Source organism: Enhydra lutris, unplaced genomic scaffold, assembly GCF_002288905.1.
Source record: "Enhydra lutris kenyoni isolate GAN:26980312 unplaced genomic scaffold, ASM228890v2 scaffoldscaffold6, whole genome shotgun sequence".
Taxonomy (NCBI): Eukaryota; Metazoa; Chordata; class Mammalia; order Carnivora; family Mustelidae; genus Enhydra; species Enhydra lutris.
Genome location: NW_019154090.1, coordinates 34,256,148 through 34,282,634, shown reverse-complemented (window position 1 = coordinate 34,282,634; position 26,487 = coordinate 34,256,148). Strand labels below are relative to the sequence as shown.

The 26,487-nt window shown below is 43.0% G+C and overlaps 1 pseudogene; it reads right to left on the bottom strand.

Moving 5' to 3' along the window:
• Window positions 1–13,044: 13,044 nt before the first annotated feature.
• LOC111141895 lies at window positions 13,045–13,987 on the bottom strand (annotated as a pseudogene).
• Between the last annotated feature and the right edge of the window lie 12,500 nt (window positions 13,988–26,487).

The following is a 26,487-nucleotide window of genomic DNA, read 5'->3' as shown; positions in this document are numbered from 1 at the left end:
GCTCAGTGGGGAGTCTGCTTGTCCCTTTCCCTCTTCTGCCCCTCCCTTCCTCATGCTCTCTTTCTCTCTCTCAAATAAATAAATAAACTCTTTTTTTTAAGAGTTTATTTATTTATTTGACAGAGAGACAGAGAGAGAGGGAACACAAGCAGGGGGAATGGGAGAGGGAGAAGCAGGCTTCCCGCTGAGCAAGGAGCCCGATGTGGGCCTCGATCCCAGGACCCTGGGATCGTGACCTGAGCCAAAGACAGCCGCTTAACGACTGAGCCACCCAGGCACCCAATAAATAAACTCTTTGAGAGAAAAAAACAAAAAACAAAAAACAAAAAACCAACAAACTCTAATGAATGGCATCCTAGGAAGTTTTCATTTAAATGCATAGGAAATGATGGGTCCCGTGTTCTTTCTCCAGAGCAAAGCGCTGAGCAGCAGAGTTGACATTATTTGGCCTCTAAGTACGTGGCTAAGAAATGGCAATATGGAATTTTGTGGATGTTGCCATTTTAAATGTGTGGTGTTGCTGTTCTCTGTTCTCTCAAAGAAATATCTATCCATGTTTATCATAGTCTCAAATGCTCTCTTTATTGGTATCAAGAGCTGGAGCATGTTTTTTTCCCTGCAGAGAGCTGAAGAAGATAAACAATCAGGCCCAATTTAACCCAGTGTTTTGGAAAAATCACCTCCTGATGTCATTTAGCCTGAGGAAATGTCACTTTCCCAAGTCTCCTCAGAGCAGCACCCTGTCCCTTGTTTCCAGAAGGGAACAGTGTGCCTGAGGAGGTTTCCTTCTCCCACTGCTTGGGTTCTCCAGTGACAACTGGGAAACTCAGTAACCTGTGCAGAAATCTTCCAGAACAGTCTCCCGGGGTAGGAGTGCTGCCTATTGGAGCCCAGAGCAGCCTGTTTCCCTGAGAATGGCTTCCCAAGCCCAGCATTACACCAGCATCAGTCATAGGCATCTCTCATGGTGATTGGGTCAGGAAGTCCTGGGCTTCAAGACTGTGGTTTTTCTTTTTGTTTGTTTTTTTAAAGATATTATTTATTGGGGCACCTGGGTGGCTCAGTGGTTTAAGCCTCTGCCTTCGGCTCAGGTCATGATCTCAGGGTTCTGGGATCGAGCCCCACATTGGGCTCTCTGCTCAGCAGGGATCCTGCTTCCCTCTCTCTCTCTGCCTGCCTCTCTGCCTACTTATGATCTCTCTCTGTCAAATAAATAAATTCTTTAAAAAAAAAGATATTATTTATTTATTTGACACACAGAGAGAGATCACAAGTAGGCAGAGAGGCAGGCAGAGAGAGAGAGGGAAGCAGGATCCCTGCTGAGCAGAGAACCCGATGTGGGGCTCGATCCCAGGACCCTGAGATCATGACCTGAACTGAAGGTAGAGGCTTAAACCACTGAGCCACCCAGGCGCCCCAGGACTGTGGTTTTTGTATTCAGATTTTTAAGGAGAAAGAAGTGTAAGTCAGGTGGATTCAGGCCTCAGCATTCCTGGTCTTTCCAGCCCATGTGTCCCTGGGCTGCCTCTTCAGACATTTCCCCGCAAGCATGGCTCCTTCCCTCCAGGCAGAAAGAATCCCACCCAGGTCTGAGCTCTGTGTATTGAACCTTTTGCTTCCTCTCTTTTGCGCTCTGGCCACTTGGCACAGACTAGGTGCTCAATAAAAGTTTGTGGAACAAATGGGTAGCCCATGTGCAGTGGGTATGAATCAGTTGTGGCTGCCTGAGGTAACCGATCTCACGTTTTTCTTCTTTTCTTCCAATCTTCCTCTCATTTTTTTTTTTAAAGATTTTATTTATTTATTTGACAGAGATCTCAAGTAGATGGAGAGGCAGGCAGAGAGAGAGGGAGGAGGAAGCAGGCTCCCCACTGAGCAGAGAGCCTGATGTGGGGCTCGATCCCAAGACCCTGGGACCATGACCTGAGCCGAAGGCAGAGGCTTTAACCCACTGAGCCACCCAGGTGCCCTTCCTCTCATTTTTCCTTCTTTTCTTCATGGGTTACTATGGGAGCTCCAAGTCACTATTTTATTAAGACATAATCACATACAGTGAGTAGACAAATCTTGGGTGGATTGTCACCTGAATGAAGAACATTTCTATCACCCAAGAATGTCCCACTGAACCCTTTTTTAGTCACTTGCTTTCCACCTCAATCCCCAAAGAAAAATCTCTGTTCTCATCTCTGCCACTATAGATTGGATTTCCTTGTCTGTGAACTTCATATGAATGTCTGACTTCTCTCCTAACAACATAGCATTTTTGAGATTCAGATGGCCCCTTTCTTAATTTTCTTAGAAATCAAATTGTCTGACCTTGATCCCCTGTGATATTGGGCTGCTGGACATTCATCTGTGAGTATAAGGGCCCTCTTGCCCAGCCTCAGCTACAAGGTCATGGCAAATCTGAAGTGGGAAGAAGGGGAGGTCTCAGGCCCAGAAGCCTTTGGTAAGGGCCCTCCCTTCCTCTTTCCACATAGGTTGGCCCATTTTCTGAGCCTGCCGCGCGCTTGGAAACTAAGACCACTGGGAGCCCTACAATTCTGAGATGAGGGACCTCTGCTGAGGCCCATGGCCTCTGTGCCTGGAGAATGTCTCCTAGAATATCTTCAAGCAATAGCTGTTGCTTGAAAGTTCTGCCCCATCTCAAGCCTCCATCTTGGATCCTCAATAGTGGGGGCCTCCAGAACTCCACTTGTTGTCCAGTCTAGGGTAATCTCCTTTCTCTTCCCCTCCTTTCTGTTCTCCCAATAACCCCAAGAGTCTGGCTCTGTGTCCCCTTTTCTTCCTTTTATAAAAGCCAGGAAAGAAATTATTTTCTCCTAGCAGCTTCTCTATAGCCTGGCCTGGGCCTGAGAAAAAGGAACACAAGGAACACCATCTCTGATGGGTACTCCTGGGAATAGTACCTCAGGACTTCACTTTAGCTGCTCTTTGACCTTCCAGAAAAATCTCCAGTCCACAATAAACTGTTCACTTTTGTGAGTTATTAAAGTCATTCCCTTGTGAGCTATTTTAATTCCTGCTTCCTTATACTCACCTGGGGGAGGGGAAGAGGCAGGCGGGTGGGGGGGAATAACTTTAACACAATACCTCCTTTTAAGCTAAATACCTGCCCAATCCACACCAGCATCAGAACCACAGAAGGCTTTGTGAGGAAAATGCACAACCATGCTGACTGGGCTTACTTCAAAGTCAAGGCCGCAAAACTCAAATGGGTCTGGAATCCTTTAATACTTTCCAAGAGTGTTCAGTTTCTTGATTTCCAAAACAACTCCTCCGAATCTTTTTCTCTCTCCTCAGACTTCCTCCCCAGTTCCCTCCCCAGCGCCACACACCATCCATCTCCACCCCCTCAGCCGATAACCTGCCTCAGATTCCTGTGAGAAAAAGGAAGCAGCCAACCACAGCTCTAACAACTTGCTATTTCCAAATCTGCAAGGCACTGGCACCCACTCCCTCGGCCTCCTCGCCTCCTACCGAGGAGATCCGACATCTTCTGGATCTCTTGTCCTCTTCCTTTCCTTAAAAACTTGACTCCTGAAATTGAGTCTTTTTTCCTCCTATATCACCAATTTCTCCCTCTTTAGAGGTCTAGTCTCTTCAGCACACCGTGTCTTAACAAACATATTCTCCTGGAACAATGATATTTGCTCCCCAGAGCTGTTATAACAAAGTCCACTGATGGGATGACTTCAAACAACAGAAATTTATTCTCTGAGGCCAGAAGTCTGAAATCGAAGGGTTGGGAAGGCTGTCCTCCCTCCAAAGGCTCTAGGGGAGGCTACTTCCTTGCCTCCTCCAGCTTCTGGCAGCCCCAGGTCCTCCTGGGCTTATGGTAACATAACTCTAATCTCTGCCTCTGTTGCCACGTGGCGTTCTCCCCTAGGGTGTGCCTGTCCTTGTCTCTTCTCCTTTCCTTATGTTTTGTTTATAAAAAGGTTAATTCCAGTATAATTAATATACAGTATTATATTAGTTTCAGCTGTACAATGCAGTGATTTAACAATTCTCTACATTATTCAGTGCTCATCATGCAGGTGCACTCTTAATCCTCTCCACCTGTTTCATCCATCACCCCACCCACAACCCCTCCAGTAACCATCTATCATTCCCTATAGTTAAGAGGCTCTTTTTTGGTTCGTCTTTTTTTCTCTGTTGGTTTGTCTTTTTTTTTTTTTTTTAATTCCACATCTGAGTGAAATCATACAGCATTTGTCTTTCTCTGACTAACCTATTTCACTTAACAGTAGACTCTAACTGCATCCGTGTTGTTGCAAAGGGCAAGATCTCATTCTTTTTGATGGCTGAGTAATATTCCTGTGTGCATGTGCATGTGTGTGTGTGTGTGTCTGTGTACCACATCTTCTTTAGCCATTCATCTATCAATGGACACTTGGGTTGCTTCCATAATTTGGCTATTGTAAATAACGTTCCAATAAACATAGGGGCGCATATATCTTTTTGAATTTGTGTTTTCATATTCTTTGGGTAAATGCCCAATAATGGAATTACTGGATCATATGGTAATTCAATTTTTAATTTTTTGAGAAACCTCCATACTGTTTTCCAATAGTGCACAAGGGCTCCTTCTTCTCTACATCCTCACCAGCACTTGTTGTTTCTTATTTTTGATTTTGGCCATTCTGACAGGTGTGAGGTGATATTTCACTGTAGTTTTGATTTGCATTTCCCTGATAATTATTGATGTGCATCTTTCTTTTTTAAAGATTTTATTTATTTATTTGAGAGAGAGTGAGAAAGAGCATGAGAAGGGAGAAGGTCAGAGGGAGAAGCAGACTCCCTGTGAAGGTGGAAGCCAAATGTGGGACTTGATCCCGGGACTCTGAGATCATGACCTGAGCTGAAGGCAGTTGCTTGACTAAGTGAGCCATCCAGGTGCCCTAATGTGCATCTTTTTATGCATTTGCTAGCCATCGGTAGGTCTTCTTTGGAGAAATGCATATACATACATACACGTTCTGCCCATTTTTAAACTGTATTTGTTGTTGTTTTTTGTTGTTGTGTAAATTCTTTATATATTTTGGATACTAACTGCTTATCAGATTATCATTTGTAAATGCCTTCTTTCATTCAGTCGGTCGTGTTTTTGTTTTGTTAATTGGTCTTTCCCTTTTCTTTCTTTTCTTTTTAAGAATTTGTTTGTCTGTTTGTTTACTTAGAAAGAGAGACAGCATGCACAATTTAGGAGAGGCAGAGGGAGAGAGAGAGAGAGAGAGAGAGAAGCTCAAGCAGATTCTGTGCTGAGCACAGAGCCCAACTTGGGGCTTGATCTCACAATCCCACCATCCTGACCTGAGCTGAAATCAAGAGTTGGTTCCTTAACTAACTGAGCCACCCAGGTGCCCCTGTTCTTACCCCTTTCTTAAAGATACTAGTCATACTGGATTAAGAGCTCATCTTACTCCAATATGATCTCCTCTTGACTAATTACATCTACAAAATCCCATTTCCAAATAAGTTTACATTCAGAGGAATCAGGAATTAAAACTTCAACATGACTTTTTAGAGGGCACAATTCATCCCAAAATAATCACCTATACTCTTGTAGCTATTGTGCAATGCCTCTACAGTGTCCCCGCTTTGTAGAAGAATGGTTCATTGTATCCCCTGGTTGACCTCACTTAATCTTCTCACACAATCCATACTTCTCCCTCATTCCATTCCATGGATACTGCCCTTGTTAAGGCCACCAGCGACTCCAGGTTGTCAAATCCAACTGTCATTCCACTGATCCTGAACTTGAGCTCTCAGCACTATTGTGCTATTGGTAACTTCTTTCTCTGGTCTCCATGCACAGCACTCTCTTGATCCTTGCTTCCCATCCTCACCTCTACTTCCCAGCCTCCTTTGCTGGCATCCCTTCTTCTATTTTTTTAAGTTTTATACTATGTTTTTTATTTAAGTACTCTTTACACCCAATGTGGGGTTTGAATTCACAACCCAGAAATCAAGTATCACATGCTCTTCTGACTGAGCCTGTCAGGTGGCCCTGGCATCTCTTCTTATTGACTTCTATAGGTTGAAATCTCCCAGAGATCATTATTAGTCCCTTTCCCTCTCCTTCAAAACATTCCTCTTAGATGACCCCCCACCCCATCCATTCCCATGTTTCTAAATCAGCTCCATATCTACAGCCTAGTCTGTTCTCTGGATCTCTGAGCTCAAATAACCCATATTTATTTATTTATTTATTTATTTATTTTTTACGTGTTTACTTGGATTTTTTTTTTAAAGATTTTATTTATTTATTTGACAGAGAGAGATCACAAGTAGGCAGAGAAGCAGGCAGAGAGAGAGAGAGAGAGGGAAGCAGGCTGAGCAGAGAGCCCGATGCGGGGCTCAATCCCAGGACCCTGAGATCATGACCTGAGCCGAAGGCAGTGGCTTAACCCACTGAGCCACCCAGGCACCCCACTACTTGGATTTATAATAGGAATCTGAAACTTAACATGGTCAGACTAGAGTTCTTTGATTTTCCTTTCCAACCAGTTCTTGCCCTGTTCTTCAAATAAAAGGTATTACCATTTGCCCAGTTATCCATGTGAAAAAAAAATCTAGATTTGAGGTTTTTTTCTCTTGCGCCTTTCTCCCCCAACTATCTCTACCCCACCCCCAGGTTCTATCTACTCCGACTTCACAGTTTATATCTTCTATGTCAGCCTTTCTCTGGTCTGGAACAAGCTGCCATCATCTCTCACCTGATGACTAACATAACCCCCTTAACTGGTCTGCCTATTTCCAGTCTTGCTTCTCAGAATTCACACTCCTTAAGGAAATCAGAGTGATTTTTTTTTTTTTAAGATGAAAATGAAAGGAATTCCCATGGCATTTGAGTGAAAGCTCATCTTTTTGTTTGGCTTACAAAGCCTCTTATAATCTGGCCTGTCTCCTTTCCGGTCTTATCTTGTGCTTGTCTTTCCTCATTCCTCATACTCCAAGTCCTGCAGCCTTTCTCTGTTCCTTGAACTCTCCAAGTTTATTCTCTCTTTAGGACTTTGGCACTAGCTAGATCTTCTGTCCAGAATGCTATTTTTCTCTGGTCTTTGGCTGGCTGACCCCATTCATTCAGACCTTAACCTAAATGTCACCTCCAGAAAAAGGTCAAAGTCAAGAAGCTGTGCAGACTCTAACTAAGCCTATCTCCCCCCCTGCTTTTAAAATAATTCTCTGATATCACTTACCACCAGCTATTTTTTCTAGTCCATTTGTTCATTCATTCATTCATTGTCTCTTTCCCCCACTGGAATGTAAGCCCAGGAGAGCAGAGACTTTCCTTCTCATGTTCATTATGTGTATCTATGATCTATTGCCACAATAATGTTGTATGACAAATAGCCAAAAAAAAAAAAAAAAAAAACCCAAAACCAAAACCAAAAAAACAACCCACCTTACGTTAAACAAATAGCATTTATTTTTCAAGCATTTATTTGCACGTTAGCCATTTAGGCTACTCTTGGTGGTTCATTTCTTCTGGCCTCAGTTGGGCTTACACATTTGGCCTTTAGCTGCCTGTCAGTTGGGATGATTAGAATATCTGGACTAGCTTGGCTTGCTCATAAGGTGGCGGTAAGGGTACAACAGTGAGAACAAGTCCCAGTGAGCAAGTACTTTTATAAGCTTCGCCTTATGTCATGGTTGTTGATATCCCATTGGCCAAACCAAGTCACAATGACAAAGCCCAGGGACAGAGCAGATAGGCAGTAGAAGGTTATATAGTAACAGACAAGGATACAGGGGAGGGTGTAGTACTGAGACCACTAATATAATCAATCTACCCTGATACGGTATCCTCAGCCCTTGGTATCCACATCTTGCTTAATGAATGACTGAGTTACTCTTTCACAATGAAGAAAAGGAAAAAAAAAATTTAATGAGAAAAGATTACTCTGACACACATAGTTATAGTACCACAGTCCCAGTGAAAGATTCTCAACTGAGGGTTTCTGAATGGGTTTCAGTAGTATGTAAAATTAGGAAAAGTTGTTCTTCTGGGCAGACAGCAGCTCATAATATAATCCAGGCCACACCCACTTCCTTGCCTGGGTGCCATTGTGCAGTCCACAGATCGTACTACTACATGCAACTGATCTGAGAACTTGAATCTTAGGATAATTTTGAGCCTTTCTCTTCTATCTTTAGTGTAGTTTACTGGCTTGACTAGGGCTGTGTCTGGGTGTTTGGATGTCCCCATCTGCCTACTTTCAGTGTTGATTCTCACAAGTTGATTATTTCTTGCCATGTCTATTAGAGGAAGAAAGTGAAAGCTCATTCTGTCTGGAAGATACCCAGCCTCCTGGTGTGTCTCCTGGGGCAACTCTTTCTCAATTTCTATCTGGAAATCTATCTGCATCTTACTGTGGCCTTTGGGGGGAAATTACTCTTTAAACCCTGAACATGGATCAATCTGCCTCATCTTGGGAAGACACCTTTGGACCAACACCAGTCCCAAATGAATCACCAAGACAGACACAACTGAGGTTACTGTAGGTAACACCAATCAAACAAGGTGGCTCACATCGGCCTCCCTAATTACCCCGTCTATGTAAAACATTTTTTAAACACACTCAGAAAGTCTCTAAAATTACCGATCCTTGTTTGGATCATGAGAAGTCTCATTCCTAGAGAGATAGTATCTAATCTATTTCTGTGGATATCATAAATGATGTAAAAGGATTGTCTTCTCACTTATAATAAATATAAATAAATGTAACTCTTCAAGTTTCAAAGGGAAGGAAATCCAAGCTATAGTAATGGGATTAAAAATGGATGTTTCTCTGTCTTGGCAATATGTCTATTTTTCATGTAGTTCTTAAATTCAATTATATCATGGCATCCTTCTTTTAGAATATTTTCTTAATTTGTTTGGACATTCTGACTTCTTTTAATCACAAATAATCCACAGAACAAGAGAGTGCAAATAAGTAAAAGTCAAGAAAAGGTAATATCATTGACAAACATATCAGCTAGATCAGACATCTGATTTTTATACTATTGAGTATAGAGTTCAACTTCAGAGAAGAATATTTTTCTTGAAGGTTTTACTCTCCCTGAGTTCCTCATGGCCCTAGGATAATTATGGCTATTGATTACACAGGACGAATCTGAGAAGCTACAGAAAATAACTGTTTAAAATGCTAAATGAAGGGGCAAACGATGAACTGTGTTCTCCAGGTCAAGTGGTAGATAATGTGTTTATGGAAAACTTTCCATGAAAGAAGACTGGGGTTTTGCTAAGATGTGACTTCAAAGACACAGCAACTCTATTAAAATTTCCAATGCTAATCCTGGGATTATCAACCTAAACCCTTTTAGATTATTGTAAGCATCCAGTGGCCTTGAACGCCTTATCTGGAATTATAATGTTGCTGACCTTTGTGATTTATTGGAGAACTGATGCAGAATGATCTGGAATCAGAGAAAAAATTATTGGGTTTCTCTGGACCACTATCTCACACCGTATGCCAAGATTAACTCGAAATGGATTAAAGACTTGCATATAAAACTTGCAACTGTAAAACTGAAAGAAAACTGGTGGTAAGCTCCTTGACATTGGTCTTGACAACGAGCTTTTTGGATTTGTTACCAAAAGCAAAAATAAACAAGAGGCCTTCGTCAAACTAAATAAAAACAACAACAACAACGACAACAGCAACACACCACTTCTGTGCAGCAAAGGAAACCATCAACAAAGTGAAAAGGCAACCTACTGAACAGGAGAAACTATCAGCCAATCATATACCTGATAAGGACTTAATATTCAAAATATATAAAGAACTCATACAACTCAAGAGCAAAACACCCCAAACAATTTCAATTAAAAATGAGTGGAACAGGGTGCCTGGGTGGCTCAGTGGGTTAAAGCCTCTGCCTTCAGCTCTGGTCATGATCTCAGGGTCCTGGGATCAAGCCTCACAGCGGGCTCTCTGCTCAGCAGGGAGCCTGCTTCCCCCTCTCTCTCTGCCTGCCTCTCTGCCTACTTGTGATCTCTGTCTATCAAATGAATAAAAAATTAAAAAAAAAATGAGTGGAGGATCAAAATAGACATTTTTCCAAAGAAGACATGCAAATGGCCAAAGGATCATGACAAGATGCCCAGCATCTTTTATCATCAGGGAAATGCAAATTAAAACCACAAAGAGATATAGCCCCATATCTGTTAGAAAGGCTAAAATCCTAAAGACAGGAGATAGCAAACACTGACAAGGATGTGGAGAAAAAGGAGGCCCTTACACTGTTGATGGGAAAGTAAATTGGTGCAACCACTTGGAAAACAGTAAGGAGTATATAAAATATGGTATAATATATATGTATACACACAATGGAACATTATTTAGCCATAAATAAAAAAAAAAAAAGAATGAAATCTTGCCATTTGTAACAACATGCATGGATCTTGGAGGTATTATGTTGCAGGAAGCAAATCAGACAAAGAAAGACACATATCATATGATCTCACTTATCTCTGGAATCTTAAAAACAAAACAGGACAACCAGACTCATAGATACAAAGAACAGATACATGGTTGCCAGAGATGAGGCGTGGGTGTTGGCTGAATTGGATAAAGGGAATTAAAAGGTACAAGTCTCTAGTTATGAAATAAGGAAGTTACGAGGCTATCAAGTGCACATGGTGACCATAGTTAAAATGCCATATTGTATATTTCAAAGTTGCCGAGATAGTAAATCTTAAAAGTTGTCATCACCAGAAAAAAAAAGTGCTATAACTATGTATGGTGATGGGTGTTAACTAGACTTACTGTGGTGAACATTTTGTAATGTATTCAAACACTGAATCATTACGTTATACACCTGAAATTAATATAAGGTTGCCGGTCAATTATGCCTCAATAAAAAATGTTTCAAAAACTATCAGGTTTCTGCTTCACAGTTCATTTTTGAAAAGAGCCATAAACAGGGTGGAATATATTGATAGACTTTGTCCCAGTAAAAGCTTGCTTTCCTATTTCATCTGTCTAGAATTACAGGTCATTGCCAGCAACAATCCATGTGACTGCATTTTCAAAAAAAAACACTTGGTCTGAAAGCTATGCCATTTTCTGAGACAATTTTTCCCAGTGACATAAAGTAATTACAAGTTATTACAGAAAATCAATCTACCGATTTACTCTCACCTCTTCTAAACTCAGAACAATCTTCAGGACGGCTTGCTTCTAAACCATGCCAGGAGCTCTTAGAAGCAGATTCTTACCGACTGGGGATTGGCAAAGGTTTTTCGTAAAGGACTTGAATTTTTTGTCTTTCTGGGCCATATGGCCCCTGTCTCAGCTCTTCAGGTCTACCTTTGTGGCCCCAAAGCAGCTGTGAATATTATGTAAAAGTGTGGATGTTGTTGTGCTCAAATTTAATTTGACCTAACCTGGGGCAGCTCTAAGCTGCTAGAATTTCTTTCAGAGTCCTCCAGGCAAACAACCAGACTTAGTGGGTCCTTTGTAGGGAGAGAGAGTTAGAGAATATCTGGGTTGGAAAAGACAAAAGTAGAAGTTTTTGGACCAAAAAAAAAAAAGCCCCAAAGCCAAACCAAATAACAACAACAACAAAACCCCCAAAATGTCAAGTTATTCTGGCTTTACCAGGAAAACAGTGACTTTGAAAACTTACGTTTTGAGTCAAGGGAATATTTTATTTATTTAACAGAGAGAGAGAGAGAGAGATCACAAGTAGGCAGAGAGAAAGGCAGAGAGAGAAGGGGAAGCAGGCTCCCCACCCAGCAGAGAGCCTGATGCGGGGCTCAATCCCAGGACCCTGAGACCATGACCTGAGCCGAAGGCTCAGATCCCCACCTTTCAAATACAGGAACTCATTTTTAATCTCTTTTTTTTATAACTGCATTTTGTATAAGTGTTCACTGAGGAAAAAAATATATTCCCTTGGGTCACCTGGGTGGCTCAGTGGGTCAAAGCCTCTGCCTTCAGCTCGGGTCATGATCTCAGGTCCTGGGATGGAGCCCCACATCGGGCTTTCTGCTCGGTGGGGAGCCTGCTTCCTCCTCTCTCTCTGTCTGCCTCTCTGCCTGCTTGTGATCTCTCTCTGTCAAATAAATGAATAAAATCTTAAAAAAAAAAACTATTCCTATTGTTATATTATTAGCTAATTAACTCTTTTTTACTAGTGGTATTAGTTCTAAATGGTTGTAATAAGACTGACTGATGTAATTGTTATGAACTGAATTATAATCCCTCTGGAAATTCATATGTTGGAGCCCTAACCCCCAATGTGACTGTAAACAGAGATAGGGCCTTTAAAGAGGTAATTAAGGTTAAATGATGTCATAAGGATGAGATCCTAATGCAATATGATTGGCATCCTTATAAGGAGGGAGAGACACCAGGGATGTGGGCACACAATGAAAAGACCATGTGAGAATGTAGCAGTCTACAAGCCATATAGAGAAATCTAAAGATAAACCAAACCTCCTGACACCTTGATCTTGGACTCCCAGTGTCCAGAATTATGAGAAAATACATTTCTGGTGTTGAAGCCACCCAGTTTGTGGTACCTTGTTATGGCAGCTCTAGCAGACTAACAGAGTCACCATGCACATGACCTTTTTCTTTGTTCTGAACCCAGAAAACTTATTTAATGATTTTAACAAATATTTATTCTTTGAAGGAGGAGTGCATTATGACTGGGGCTAGGAAGATAGGCGATTTTTAAAAATTTTTTTAAAGAAACTAAGCCTTTTAGACATAGAAGAAAGTATTTGGTTAAATCTCTTCATTTCTAATGGAAAAACAAGGTATCCTACTGGAAAGAGAACCCCAAGACAACTGACTTCCACTGGAGAATAGGTCCTGTCAGACCTATTACTGGACCCATTCCCAAGCCAGTTTTCATGGGTGGAAAGGGTTTCTCAGGATCTCCTTCATTTCCTTGGTATCTAACTCAAAGAAGCATCTTTGCTACATCCACCTAAAACAGAGAATGACATAGTCACCCAAGGATTAGATGTAACCAGGAAGGCTAAGAAGTGCTTCATGACTAAACAAGTCAGTCTCCCACTCACTTGAGGGAGAGTGTACAGATCCAGGTACTCCATGACATCCTTGACCTAGTCCACCGGCATCCCCCCATAATCTGGGCCACCTGCTAGAGAGAATCGTCATCCATAACAAAGAGCGAGTGGTAGGCGTTCGGACAGTACCTCACATCATCTTCATCTTGACACCAACGGTGTCCTGAAAATACTCTAAGGCTCTTCTCTTCTGTAGGGAGATAGCCTTGTCTTTAATGATCTTCTCGCAGGTGTGGGACAGGTTTTTCCAGGGAACATGGCACCAGATATCAGAGAAGTCCCTGTGCAAGGTGTCCTTAAGCTCTGGGAAGTCATGCAATAAGGGCTCAAGGCTAGAGACCAGGAATATGATGTGTTCACACACCCACTTCTTCTGGAGAGTTTCTGGGCTATTGCAGGACTTGTTCTTCCCGTAGGGCACTTGTGCTGAGGTCCCTGTCCGGCTTGGTCCAGACGATGGGCCCAGGTCTCAGGCCCTAGATGGTTTTGGCAAGCTTCACCAGATTTGTGCTGAATGTTTGGAAGAGGCTATACTGGCTAAGTGGTATTTCCTCCAGATTGTTCTCCAGGCTTTGGGCTGCAGCGCTTGTGCTGAGAAGTGTGTGTGTGTGTGTGTGTGTGTGTGTGTGTGTGTGTGTGTCCCACAATAGCACATTGGGAAAGTGGGAGAAGGAGTAGCAAGTGTGAATCTGGGTGGTCCTCACCACACCAGTGGGAGCTGAGGTCTCCTCCTCCTGCCCAGTTCCTCACACAGTGTGTTGATGAAGGAACACATGCCACTGCCAGAGTCCCCAGTCACAGCAATGCTCACTTGGGCACTGGATGCTGTCTCCAGGTCCCAACCACAGAGACCACCTCCAGCTACTTCCCTTCTCCTAAGGCTTTTACAACATTCAACAGCCCTGCCTCATGTAAAATGCTCTGGCCCATACAGTATCACACAGCAGAGTTGAAAGATATAGACAATGAAGCACAATATGACAGGGCTGGCTGCAACACACCACTGACCAGTGGTGTAACCACACAGGACTTTAAAAATATATTTCCATTGGCCACTTCAGAAATTGAGATATTATTTTATTAATTAATTAATTAATTAATTAATTTAAGGCCAGGGGAAGGGGCAGAGGGAGAAGGACAGTGAATCTTAAGCAGGCTCCATGCCCAATGTGGAGCCCACTGAGGGGCTTGATCTTACCACCCTGAAATCACAATCTCAGGGGATATCAAGAGTTGGCCCCTTAACCAACTGAGCCAACCCGGTGCCCTAAGAGGTTATTCTAAATATGAATTAAAAGTGATGGTTTAATAAATTGATGTGATGGTTCTTCTCATTAAACACACTCTGGGATATTGATTTTTGTACTCGTTGAAGTTTTGTGCTTCTTTGACATTTGTAGCTCCCTTCAAGCTTATTTTTGTAGTGGTCTCATATTGTAAAATGTTCCAATAGATGAAAATAAAGTAGCTCAAGGAAGCCAGGTTTTGGCCAAAGCGATACAATCCTCATGCACACATAAAGTAACTGGTTTGCATCTTAAAAGACTGTTATTTCAATTTTTCTTTTCTTCTTCTTCCTCCTCATCTGTTGCTAGGATTCATGAACTAGTTAAAGAGCTGGCATTTACTTTTAGAATTTGGTGGTATTCATTATTTTAGCTAGACCAGGCAGTTAAATATAAAATACATCAATATTCAGTGTAAAGTGCCCATGACAGCATCTTGGAATTGACTCTTAGTGTTGTTGAATGTGTTCTTATGCTTTACTTCACATCAAGTTAACTTACCAGTTAATCCCTTTCATTGTTTTGTAAATTCTTTGAGATCTAAATAATGTCCCACATCCTGCAAAAATACAGATTTACTTTCTTCCTTTAAAAGACACTCATCCAGGATTTGCTTCAAAATAATGAGGGAGTGAGGGGGAGAGAAGCAAGATTAGCAGTGAGATGACTGTTGTAGCTGCGTGATAGGGATTATTATGACATTCTGTCTACTTTTGGCTATGTTTAAAATTTTCCATATTGTGGTAGATTTCCAATTCTTCATTCCTTTTAAGTAACAGGATTACGTATGCTTGCCCTTGGCTGTTGTGCAGTGCCTCCCACTCTGCTACGCATAGTATATGTCCCTTCTCCTCAGATGCTGCTGCTCTCAGCCCAAGGACATTCTTTGACCAATGGCTTGCGAGCAGACTTGACATGGGATGTCTGAGCAGAGCCTTTAAATGTATTTGTATTTTTTGTGTGGTTTGCCTTGGCCTCTTACATTCCCACCATCTGTCCTGAGAAGAGGGTGCTCTGGGTAGCTGTTGTTCCTCCAGCCATAAGTCCTGGGCAGAAGAAGGTACAGGGACGCCTGGGTGGCTCTGTCGGTGAGGTGTCTGCCTTTGGCTGGGGTTGTGGTCTCGGGGTCCTGGGGTCCTATTGGGCTCTCTGCTCTGCAGGGAGTCTGCTGCTCCCTCTTCCCCTGTGCTCTCCCTCAGGCTCTCTCTCAAGTAAATAAATAAAATCTTAAAAAGAAGGTGGAGGAGGAGGAGAAGGAGGAGGAGGAGGTAGAGCAGCCCCAAAACTGATTCATAAATTGGGATCCAGTCCAGCTCAGCTCAGCCCAGCTGAAAATGATCACACCACAGCCAACCAGCAGACCTGCGATAGTAAATCGATGTTTGTTATTTTAAGTCACTGAAATTTTGGACTTGTTTGTTATGGGGTGTTATCACCAGAGAAACCTGACTTTTTACACATAAGTAATTTTTCTAAATAAAGAAAAACACTATTAAAAATCTGTTCTACCCTGAGAATTGTAGGCTACATTATACGTTGGTAGAATTAAAATCAGTTGCTGAGCTGGTTTCCCATCTAGAGTTCCTCAGTATCCATTTAAAAGCAAAATGTAAAGCTAGTAACCGATTTTACCATTGGCCCAGGTGCAGAAAGCATGTTTCAGATTTGTTCCCCGGGATGGTTAAAATCATGTGTCAATGTGACTGGACCCCAGGATGCCCAGATTTTTGGTTGAGCATGATTACTGGTGAGTCCACTAGGGTGTTTCTAGAAGGGATTAGCATTTGAATCAGCAGACCAAGTGAAACAGATTGCCTGGCCCATTGTAGACGGGCCTTATCCATCCACCCATACCTGAATAGAACAAACCGGGGGAGGAAGGGATAATTTGTCTTCTCTGCCCGATTTTGTGCTGGGACAGTAGACAGTCTTCTGCTCTCAACTGACATTTATAGGGCTCCTGGTTCTCAAGCCTTCAGACTCAGACAGGAATTAAACTACTGACTCTCCTGGCTCTCTAGCTTGTGGACAGCTGATTGTGGAACTTCTTAGCCTCCATGATTGCGTGAGCCAATTCCTTACAATAAACAAATATATGTATGTATATATATATGCATGTATATATATATTTATGTATATACATATATATATATATATATATATATATATATATATATATATATGAACATAAAAACATGTCTCTAACTATATCTATATCTCCTATTGGTTCTGTTTCTCTGGAGAACCCTGATGAATATACCCCAGGAAATGAAGAAGCTGAGGTGTTTATCTGCTGATTTCAGGTTCTCGTTGGTTGAAGGCTGCTCCTGGTGACATTAAATCCCCAACTTCCTGGCCACATTGCAGGTGAGCTGAGCTAGTTTCTGAGGTGCTGAAGAAAGCCCTCAAACTGTTTGAAAGAGAGACGCACCTGCTTCAGGTGGGAAGCAGGTGGGGTGGCCAGGGACGGTCCCCACTATGGCTGCAGATGACTCAGTGCTGGGCTGAGGTACGTGGGTGGGGGAAGGCAAACAGCTGCTGTGATAATTATCTGACTGGACCCAGAATGGATGTATCTTGGGAAAATATTCTTGTACCCAGGGTTTCAGATGACTTAACACTTAGGCTTTATATTCTACCACCGGCAGAGTCTATCTCAAGTCCTGAGGGAAAGAGAAAAAGAACTGAAAGGTCAAAAAAACGAAACGATAGTATTCGTCCCCCTGGTCCTCCTCTCTTTCCCTGGTGCCCCTCTGCCTGGCAGGAGCAAAGAAGCAAAATGCAGGTCTACACAGAGGGAGGCACGGCTGGGAGCACCTTTCACACCTCCCCCAAATATATGTTAGGAAGGTGTAAACGCAGTATGGGATGTTGCATCAGTGAAATGGGTTCCACTGGGCACCCATCATGACATTCATATCTATCTGTCATTGAAGCAGGGGCTGTTATCCATCAACAGGGTTCAGAGATACTTTGAGAACTGTTTCTTAGCCCCTAGCGGAAGAGAACAGTGGAATGGATCTGGGTCAGGTGGGGTGTGGCACTTCCCTGAAATGTCATTGCTGGGGTGAGGTGAGTGTTAGGAAGAAAATGACAGGCAAGGAGCCCCAAGAAGAGGAAGCTGAATGTATAGTGTTAACAGAGGAAGCTAATGACTAGCCCAGGTCAGGCAAGACCAGAAGCCAAGGAGTGGAATGGAGTGTGGTTACTTGAAGGCACAGACCCAAAGATGAGCCTTAATGAGCAGAAGGTACCCAGGGAATGTCTGTTACCCATATGTCTGCTCCAGCTCCGTATCCCTCTTACTCCAAGTTGATCAAGAACCTACCCTTAGCCGTAATTCTTTCAATTCTTCCTTCTTAGACCTCTGGTTTCTGCCTCTGTGTAGATAAATGTGTTGGAAATGAGGTTCTAGCCACACATTCTGCACAGAAACTTTTCGGTTAGGACATTCAGTCAAGCCAGTTGGTCAAGTCAGCTTGATCAGGGGCAGCAGAAAACACAAATACTGGTCTCCCCGATGAGACAGCAAGGACGGGAACTTGCTGCCAACTGGTAGGAAAAGAAAGCTGTGTTTGAAGCTCTTCCGTCAGAATGCACAGACATTGCCAAGTGAGGTGTGTTCTTAAGATCCTTTCATTATTCTAGGGTCTGGGCTCTTTCGTTTTCTTTACAGTGCTATATCTGACACATAACACTGCACAAGTTTAAGGTGTACAACCCTGATTTGATCATTTCTGTTGCAATATGATTGTCACATAGGGTTAGCTAATTCCTGTGTAAAGCCACGTAATTATCATTTCTTCAAGCACAGGGAACAATTAAAATCTAGTCTCTTAACAAGTTCAATGTTTAAAGGCACATTTTGTTGTCTAATCACCTTAATGTGTATTAGGTCTCTAGAACTAGACTCTGTTTTTAATTTAAGAGTAATTTACTAGGGGTGCCTTGGTGGCTCAGTCAGCGTCTGCCTTCAGCTCAGGTTATGATCCCGAGTCCTGCATCAGACTTCTTGCTCAGCGGGGAGTCTGCTTCTCCCTCTCCTATTCCCCCGGCTTGTGCTTTCTCTCTTTCTCTCTCTCTCTGTCAAATAAATAAAGCCTTTAAAAAAGAGAAGAATATACTAAATTATTCACGACACCCCCACAGAGAGCCATGCAAAAGTTCTTTTGGTGCTTTTGTATGGACTCCCCTTCTGGCTTCCAATCCAGGTAGCCTGGGACGTCCTGCTCTCTAACTTCTTCAGTTAGTAAGGGTACTGCTCTGCAAAATAAATCCACACTCTGAATGCTACCTGTTCTGGAATGCTTGAGCCAAATTTATTTATTTATTTATTTATTTATTTATTTATTTATTTTTAAAGATCTTATTTATTTGGGAGTAGGCGAGTGAGTGAGTGAGTGAGCGAGAGAGCGAGAGAGAGAGAGAGAGAAAGCACACAAGCAGGGGAGGGGCAAAGGGAGAGAGAGAGAGAGAGAGAGAAGCAGGCTCCCTGCTGAGGGGCTCGATCCCAAGACCCCAGGATCATGACCTGAGCCAAAGTCAGACCCTTAACCAATTGAGCCACCCAGGCTCCCGCCTGAGCCAAATTTCTTAAAAGGCCCTTTTCTCAAAGTCAGGATGACAGAACCTTAGTTTCTTAATCTGTACAGTGGTTCCCAATTAAGATCGTATCTAGCTCAAAAAACAATTTTGGGGCGCCTGGGTGGCTCAGTGGGTTAAGCCGCTGCCTTCAGCTCAGGTCATGATCTAGGGGTCCTGGGATCGAGTTCCGCATCGGGCTCTCTGCTCAGCAGGGAGCCTGCTTCCCTCTCTCTCTCTGCCTGCCTTTCTGCCTACTTGTGATCTCTGTCTGTCAAATAAATAAATAAATCTTTAAAAAACAAAACAAAAAAAAATTTTTGAAATTTACATCAGTCAAGAGATTAGAAGACAAAGAGAAAAGCCCGGAGTGCTGCAAGCATATGAGATCTTCTAGGATCTGCTCCTGAGAGGAGTCCTTTTGGGAAGACAGTACTTTCCCCCAAAGTAATTCACTAATCATGGAATTTCGGGTCTGGAAACAGGGCAGCCCCAGTACTTCTTGAGATTGTGCCCTACACCTGAATTAACCTGTTCCACCTCCACTTATAGCTGAGTGGGCTATTCTCGTGGCTTAAAAGCCAGCAGGGATACCGGCCAGCTCGTTGAGGCAAACCAGCAGCTACACCAGCAATGCGTTGGTCAGCTTCCTAACAAAAACTTGCACACTGGCTTTGAGTCCAGCAGACATTTTTTTAGGCACACACTCTATACCAGATATTATTCAGAGCTATTTGGGCTTGAAAGTCAAGGGTGGTTCTCAATGATCTTTCCTTTCTGGCTTACTGTAGGCTCCTACCAAATCTGTAGGAATAAAAGTGAGTCAGATAATGTCTCATCAGACTGTAGGCGAGGGAAGAGGAGAAGAAGAAGAATCCAAGTGCGGGCCAAGATGGAGCAGATGTCCCCTTCCCCCCATTGCTGAGACCAGCCGACACTCCCTACCACCGACCCCATAAGGGGTGCTCCCGGCACGTCTCGTGGTGCCCACCCAGCTCTTCACAGCCTCTCTTCCTGGCAAATTTATGTTAGTGCCTCTGACAGCTGGAGAAATACGAGTTCATTTTCTGAAGTTTTGCTAAACCTTTCCCTGCCACAGTCATTGCAGTGACAGTGAGAGCTGAAATGAAAGCAACTTCTGGTTCATCTCACTTTCAATACTGAAGCCTTGGCCATTGTAGGTTAGAACTAACCTGCCCCCACCAATCTTTTTAATAAGAATAGATCAGATGTGCTCTTTGTTATATGAAGCTGTCAATTATCTTTGGCAAGCGTGGCCGAGCTGGGGCGGGATGTGGGTGGCTGGGAAATACTGAGTAAGTTCGGTCGAAGGCTGATTCCTGCCTCTTGCTTGAGTTTGGACTTCTTTCCCTGCAAGACCTCTCATAGCAGAATGCTAATGAGTAGTCATATTGGACAGATCTTTCTTGTCACTGTCTTTCATTGCCTCTGCCTTTTTTCTTGTTTCACGGCAGAATGGGGCAGACAGAGGAGGGAGGCTACAGCAAGGGACTTATGTAATTCAGAGCCTTGGAGAAGAGTTGATGGAGTTACATTTCTCCATTCTAATTATTTCCCCCTTGGGCTCCAATTACATGTTAGGAACTTTCAGGCTCTCCACAGATTTATCATCTTCAAATTCCCATGGATTATAAAAACCAAAGGGCCTGATCCTGAAGCTTAACATTGTTCCCGGTGCCAGCAGAAGGCTTAAAGGATTAGATCACGAGGAGCCCAGAGTGGATAGTTTCTGTCTTAAGTGGGTAAAAAACAACCTCGAGTTTGGCAGGGACTCTCTTGCTGGAAACTCTCCCCTTTCTCATCATCGTCAAAGGGCCTGCGGCAATATTATTTCTTACAATGATGCTGTGACTTTTGGACACAAGGCAAAGACTGCCAGGGATCAAAATTATGATTGTTTCACACACATATGGCCACTTGACATTAGCATTTTGCGGAATCTTAACTTCCTTATCCTCTGTTGACATGCTCTTAAAACATTTGGTGAAAGTCAGGCTATTTCCCATCTCCATATGTTTTTAGCATGGGGGTCATAGACATTTTTTGTGAAATGGCACAAATCAAAACCAAAGTCTTACTTGGATCCCATTAGCTTCTGCTTACTGAATGCTTACTTAGGGCCGGACATTGTTTTAAAGTCGTCTGGTGAAGGCACACGGTATATTCAAAATGGGTAGTTGAAGGATGTTTAGTGAAGGGATTATTTGGGTGGGGGGTGGAGGGAGTGAGTGGAAGTTGTCCTGCTAGAAACAGCCTTCACTGTTGACTGGCCTGAAGGAACTAGGGTTTCATAGCTTGTGAGGATTCTAAGAGGACCACCAAGGAGAAGTTGGCAACTACCAAACCTTTGGGACTTCCAGTCTCCTGGATGTGCTTCCCATTGGTCAAATCCAATTGGAAGCCAGAGGCAAAGGAACTGGGTGGTACAGTTATCAGAGATCAGCTTCCTGGGGCACGTGGCTGGGCTGGGCTGGATCTCATATTCACTTTATCATTATCATCATTGTGCGGAGCAACAGAGAGGTTATATAACTGGCCTAGGGTCACCCAGGTAGGGAATGGCCGACCCAGGATTTGAACACAGAGAGTCTCTTTTTGGAGCCTGAATTCCTAGTTACCATGTTCACCTGAGTCGCGGCACAAGACACTTAAAGAAGCCCAGAGTCCTCTAGATCAATGCTGTTCTGCTTATCTATCATTTAGCAATTGTACCTTCATCTGCAGGCATCCCAACAGACCCTGTGTTACAGGAAGTCAGGGAACTTCTGTCCATTTCATTCAGAGTTGGATTTCTTAGCACAGAGCACATAGTAGACACCAACTCAGCATTTTTTCCTAATGTCTTTTCTAATGAATGGATGAATTTCTGGAGAACCTCCCATAGGCCAGATTCTTGCCAGCTGCTGCCCTGCTCCTTTCTTTAGAATGGATTTCAGTAAACACTGCTGTTGACTTGCCTCCAAGAATCATCTTTTCTTTCAGTAGAAGTTTTCCATCTCAGTTCTACAGCCTGAATGGGCAGAAGTTTGGAGCTTTAGCCCATGACCATGAAGTGGTGGGATAAAGGGATCCAAGAGGCACGGCGGTCTCTCCACCCATTGTCCTCTGCTCGCCGCTCACTGTGGACGGCCTCTCCTCTTGGGAATGGACAGGGCAGCCCCTGCTGCTTCCAGACAAGAGAGCACAACCCCCTGGAGAGGATTTCTGTGTTTCGTTTCTTCACTTTTGTTTTCTGCCTCTTTCTTTCTTTTTTTTTTTTTTAAAAGATTTTATTTATTTATTTGACAGAGAGAGATCACAAGTAGATGGAGAGGCAGGCAGAGAGAGAGAGAGAGAGAGGGAAGCAGGCTCCCTGCCGAGCAGAGAGCCCGACGTGGGATTCGATCCCAGGACCCTGAGATCATGACCTGAGCCGAAGGCAGCGGCTTAACCCACTGAGCCACCCAGGCGCCCCAAGTTTTCTGCCTCTTTCTTTCCACATTTCCCTTTCTTGGCCCCAAATCCACTACTGAAAAGGGATACTCGTGCTTAGGGTAGCTCATAACTGGGCTTTATTTCTCGAATTTTTCCAAACTGGGAAAACCCCAGCTCATTGAGTGGCCAGACTTCATTAACCATGGCTCAGAGATGGTGGGTTGTGCTTGTGGGAAGAAGCCGGCCAGGGCAGCACAGAGAGTTTCCAGGGGCAGATCTATCTGCCATAGAACAGAATACTTGAGCACACAGATGCTAAATCTCTCATTTCCATCAGCAATCCTGCATGGATACAGAAGAAATCAGTAATGTGATTCCGTCTCCCACTTGGGGAGCTAAGAAAATACTGCAGTTCTTTGACAGGTTGTGGATTATCGATGGCTTCCTAAGTGCTCCCACAAAAGGAGAATCCCTTCCTCTTTGTTTTGGGGGAAATCCTTTGATTTCCGATATAGTATACTACAGCTGAGAAGTATGTACATGTGTGGGGGTGGTTGGGGTTGGATCTTAAAGTTATTTGGTCCATTTCCCAGTCTCTGGGCCTTTTCACATCATCCAAGATAGGTCTCCTTTTAGTTTTCAAAGAATCAAGCACACCAGTACTTTCTTTAGAACATGCATGATGAACTGACATTTTAGAGCCTCTGTCTAAGCAACTTAACATGTTCAAGGCCTAATTATTTTAACTCCAAAAAACAATGTTAACATCATCTTTTTTTAAAATGAAGTTTTCTAAAATATACAAGGTAGGATGAATCACACAGTGAACTCTAATATACCCATCTCCTGGATTCAACAACTACCCAGATTTTGCCCCACTTGCTTTATCTATTTATTTTTTCTTCTTAAAAAAAGTTTTATTGTGAAACTATTCTAAAGCAAATCCCAGAAATGTCATTCATGCCTACATACTGCAGCATGCATTGACAAAAACTATGGCCATTGGATATCATAGCAATGGTGTTAATTCCTACTAATTGTTACAGTAATAATAACAGCAACTGCTACATTGTTAAACAACAATTATGCACCAGGAGCTTTAGATTTTGTTTTGGTTAAGGCATGTTTGTGACAAGAGCCTGAAGTCCATTGGAACTAATTTTAAAAAACAGGATTAGCACAGGAATATCTCCCTGAACTATGGGCATAAAGGAAGCAAGGTTAAACCCAAGGGAAAGAAGCCTGGAAATGGAAAGTTGTTGACTTTAAGGAATTCCCTAAGCTGCCATGTGTTTCTCTACAAATCTGCAGCAAAAGAAATCTCAGGGCCCCTCGTTTCTTTTCTATCTTGCACATTCCTGCCCATATCCCACTCTTGCACAGTCGAGAGAAGGACTTGCAGCTAGGGAGCTCGAAGATCAACTTTGAGCTGAAGCTCCATTTTTAAAGATTTTATTATTATTATTTTTATTTGACAAGAGAGAGCTATCACAAGCAGGCAGAGAGGCAGGCAGAGAGAGGGGGGAAGCAGGCTCCCCGCCGAGCAGAGAGCCCAATGCGGGACTTGATCCCAAGACCCTGAGATCATGACCCAAGCCGAAGGCAGAGGCTTAACCCACTGACCACCCAGGCCCCCCTGAAGCTCCATTTTTAACAATATGTCCTCAACAACCCTTCCTGAGACTTGCTGGTCTTGGTGTGTTCAAGTTCCAAAGTTTTGATTTAGCAGGAATGGGGTTGCCCATCTCTGTATATGGCTGTTTTCTTTCCCAGTCTCATTCTCAGATGCTGGAGGATTCCAAAGAAAAGCAATCTGCAGCCTTCACTTAGCACATACAGTGGAAGACAAGGGATCCTTCAACTCCCCTGTCTTTGTGGCTTATCCATTAGGGGGTGTGGATGTTTGAGGGACCGGGGTGTGTGTGCAGTTTGGAGGTGCAGGTGAGGTGGCTCCGTGGGCAGGACTTATGACATTAGACCTGTGCTTATGAGCAGAGGATGCCAGCTGCCATAAAGAATAGGTCCAGGAGGGCTCCGTTCCAACAGAGCGGGACTGCTTTTACTCTCTCCACATAAATATCTTGCCATGTGTTCATTATGCTCAGTCTGCAAACCAGTTTCTCCCACCTTTGCTTGTGGTCCAAACAGGTGGCTCAATTCCAAGTGCCTTGCATGCATTAACTAGGGTTGCCATGTTCCATTTTCAGTATTTCAGGAGGGAAGATCCAGTTGGCCCACAACAGAGTTTGCATCAGTTGTCCCTGCTTTGTCCAGTCAGTTGTGGCCAGAGGAAAAGAGGCCAGGTCTGTGGACAGATCTGCACAGGTTGCCCCTGGAGTTGAGGGAACCAGTCTCAGAGAAAGGATTTTTGGATGGGCAAACACACACAAAACGTGTCTATCATATCTAATTTAATCCCTACAGCATCCTCCAAGGAAGAGAATTTCATTCCCATTCTACAGGAAGATTAGTTGAAGCTTAGAGGATTATATTGCCTCTGATTTCATGTCTAGAGGATGTGAACCCAGCTCCATGTGACTCCAGACCTCAGGCTTGCCAAACCCTGCTCTACATGGCTCTCCTCTTAGTATTTGTTGATTCAGGCAATCATTGTTCCCCTAATTCTGGAGAACAGAGCAGTTCCTTTTTTATAAACTTCATCCTATTAGAAAACAGAATCACTATTTTGTATGGTTCAATGTAGGGGCCGCAAAAATCACTTTTCCCACTAGATTTCAAGCAAGCTTAGGAATATGTCCCCCATGTATGGGAACCCAAGGACGAAAAAAACCAGGTCAGTAAACTTTTTCTGTAAAGAGCCCAGTTAGTGAATATTCTGGACTTTGTGGACCCTTTGGTCTCTGTTACATACTCAAAGTTATCATTGTAGCATGAAATCACTAAATCACAAAAGTTATGTATTACACAGACACTATGTAAGTGAATGAGCATGGCTGTGTTCCAAGGAAACTTTCTTTGTGGACACTGAAGCTTGAATTTCATATAGTCTTCATGTCACCAAGTACTCTTGTTATTTTGATTTTTTTAAAATCATTAAAAAAAGCAAAAAAAAAAAAAAAACAATTAAAAAAGTGGAAACCATTCTTAGCTCACAGGCCATACAGAAACAAGTGGCAGGCCACGTTTGGCCAGTGGGGCATTGTCTGCTGACCCATAATTTACATTATTTTCATCCTAATATTAATTTATTCATTCAATATACATCAAGAGGGCAGCAGCTATAAATGAGGTGTAGTGGCAGGTATGACATGTATAATAGAACCAGATCCAGAACTTGCTTTCATGGAACCAACAGACCATTTGTAGCAGGATGATATTTGTCAAATAATCACACCAAAGTTTTAAAAATTGTCACAGTGATAAAGGCCACGAAGAAAAGACAAAGGAATTCAGAGCATCATTACAAAGAGAGGTGATCTTGGGGATTCTGAGAAAGTTTCTCTGTATTAAGTGATACTTGGTAGTTGTGCACATGAGCTCCCCAGCTGGAATTAACCTCGCTGGCGTGATGCTCACCGGCTCTGATCTGAGTGTCTGCTCTGGCTGTGCCCAGCCAGTCCTACTTACCAGTCCAGACATGTGGAGTTTCACTGGGATGAGCCATCCTGTATTTGCTGCCCCTGTGTTTTATCTCCTTTCTAACAAGCTGCCTTTCTAATTTGCTGAGGATCATACTGAATTCTAGTCTGGTCCCTTGAGCCCTCAGAAACTCCATCTAGTTTCATTTTGCTTGCAATTTTCATCCTTATTAATCCCCAATTCCTCCAGCCGGGCGATTGATAAAGACGGGCTATACCCAGAATAAAAGTGCCTTCCCCTCTGGTGCCATGGTTTTGGTGCGGTTCTAGGAATCTAAAGATGGTTGATTCCATTTTCTCTGCCCAGAAGAGCAGCAAATACTCCCTTCAGTTGGCTGGTACCATGAGCTTAAACAAGTGGGTCAGAACATCTCAGGATACAATTCTAGGATGTAAGATATATTTGTCTCCAACACATCCCAGTACTTGATGCAGAATATGTCACTACTATGACTGAAGTTCATTTAAGCTCTCAGCTCTCAGAGTCATAGTTACAAATATCAGGCCTAGAGTCAGAAAACAAAGGTTC